Raw genomic sequence first — 2,145 nt, 5'->3', positions numbered from 1 at the left:
ACTTTCCCTAGCAGTAACATTATCTTTTTTGATCCCCTTGCAACATACACCATTTCAGTAAGTACAGGTGGGAGTTTAGCAATGATAACAGTATAAAGGTGTTTGTGTTCTGTAACAGACACCAAAATAATGTATAACATTTCAACGACTCATTATAGCTCTCAAAAGTATATTGAAAAGTTATGTTGATTAAAGAATGTGATTGAAACACTTTCTCTCCACAGTTTGTACCATCTCAATAGAGCTTACAATACGACACAACATGAATAATAGGATAACTGTTACGATCTCCGACTGGGTCGGACCCAAAAGCACCACTCGTTAAACAAGTTCAAGCCAGTGTCCAATTTAATAAACAATTAAGTGACAGTGAGGGGCAGGGGGTGATGTATCCAGGAATCCCAATGGTGAGGTGAACACTCGGTCCGAGTGTGATGTGAGTCTCCAGTCCCGTAGTGCAGTTCCTCCTGAGAAGATCAGCAGGCAGTGAGCAGGTAGTGACGAACACACACGAATCCAAAAAACACGACGATCTAAAGTGAGGAAGCACAGAGGAGTTAGTTCCCAGCTTAACCAAGCCAGATAAACATGCACAAAAGGCCGTGATCCACAAAACACTACTACCACACTGGTAGACGCAACGATCTGGCACCGAGGCAGAGGAATCCCAGGTTTAAGTACAGCCAGGTGTTGATGAAGAGATTAGGTACACCTGGTGCAGCCAGCACCCAGGTAGCCACGCCTACAGCCAATACACAGAGACTAACAGGGGAAAGAAACATGAGCATCACAGACAGGGAATACAAACCACACAAAGGGGAAGGAGGGACCTGCCATGATGGAATCATGACAATAACACACGATATTACATGAAAAGACAGCAAATTCAGCATGGATTGGACTCCAGAGCCCCCTCCTGTAACTGATGGGTGATGTCACTCAGGCTCGTCCATTCACATTTACAGTCGATGAGTATGATATGATACCATGCAAAATGATATGAAATAGTGCGATATAACATGTCATGAAAGATACGATATGATAAACAATGATATGATACATAATGATATGATACAGTTTTATGTCCCTGCAGAAAAACTTGTCACCAGTCCGGGGCCCCAGGCAGTGATTTAAGAAGAGATTTAAGCACAATCACTGATCCTCTTAGCTTTGATTAAATCAGCTGAGGGAGTTTGTGCACCTGCAGGCCTTTCTCAACATGTCCAACTGGCAGGAGGACCAGGGAGAACCTAAAACCCTTGAGCAGTATGTTTCTCACCTGGCTGTGAAACCACAAGATCCCTCAGGTGCAGCTGTGTTAAAAATAGACTTCATCCTTAAGGCGAGAGGAGGGATGCTACACATCAAGCAGGTGTATGAATGTTACTTCTTATGTGCTTTAACATTCTGTCAGTACATTTCAGTTCAGATACAGGAAAGTTTGCCTTGAAAAACCAAGAAACAGAAATGTTGGGAAGTAAAGATTTTCTTTGTTTTTCTCCCAACAAAGAAAGCCTCTAAATACCAATGCACGACGGTACAAAACAAATACAGTACTTTAGAGACCTGCCTAAATTTGTTATGAAGCTCACGTCTCTTGAAGGAGAGTTGAACTCCCGGTAGCGTTTCTGTAATTTGAACCCTGAAGAAGTGCATCAACCATAAGCTGAGACATAAGGATTCAAAAGTGAGCTGAGTTTGTGCCTCGGTATAAAGGCAGCTTTTGCCTGAAGAGTATAACCTGCAAGACAATACTCAGGGACGGCAGTAATCACTGAAAAAGCCTGTTAAGTCTTTTTTTCAGGTTCAGAGATTGTTCTAACGCAGTGATTTATTCTTATTCTAGTAAAATCCGAATGATAATAAATCAAGACATTAAAGTTTAAAAAATAAATAACATTTTATTAGTCCTACTTATACGGATTGGTTATTTATGCTTTGATTTATTTCCTCGTACCGGCTTCAACCTTCTCTTATCTTCTCCTCCACTCAAACAGACACACATTTAATTTACTGTGGGCTTCTACAGACAACTTGATTGCAGGGACTTATTGTGGGTTATTGTATTCTATTTTAGTATACTTGTAAATCACTGCCTTTGTGTTGTCAGGGTTTTGCAAGCATGCCATTTTTGCTGGTCTTATC

At 41.2% G+C, this 2,145-nt stretch overlaps 1 long non-coding RNA gene across 1 annotated transcript; it reads right to left on the bottom strand.

The window, feature by feature from the left end:
- Positions 1 to 330: 330 nt before the first annotated feature.
- On the bottom strand, positions 331 to 802 carry LOC306840849. Its single transcript, XR_013781379.1, has 2 exons — positions 625 to 802; positions 331 to 533 (listed from the first exon to the last, which is right to left on the bottom strand). It is a non-coding gene; the product is annotated as an uncharacterized lncRNA (long non-coding RNA).
- Between the last annotated feature and the right edge of the window lie 1,343 nt (positions 803 to 2,145).

The sequence above is a fragment of the Symphodus melops genome, assembly GCF_947650265.1.
Source record: "Symphodus melops genome assembly, chromosome: 19".
NCBI classification, from domain to species: domain Eukaryota; kingdom Metazoa; phylum Chordata; class Actinopteri; order Labriformes; family Labridae; genus Symphodus; species Symphodus melops.
Note: the sequence above shows the minus strand (reverse complement) of the source record. Positions and strands in the feature narration are given on the sequence as shown.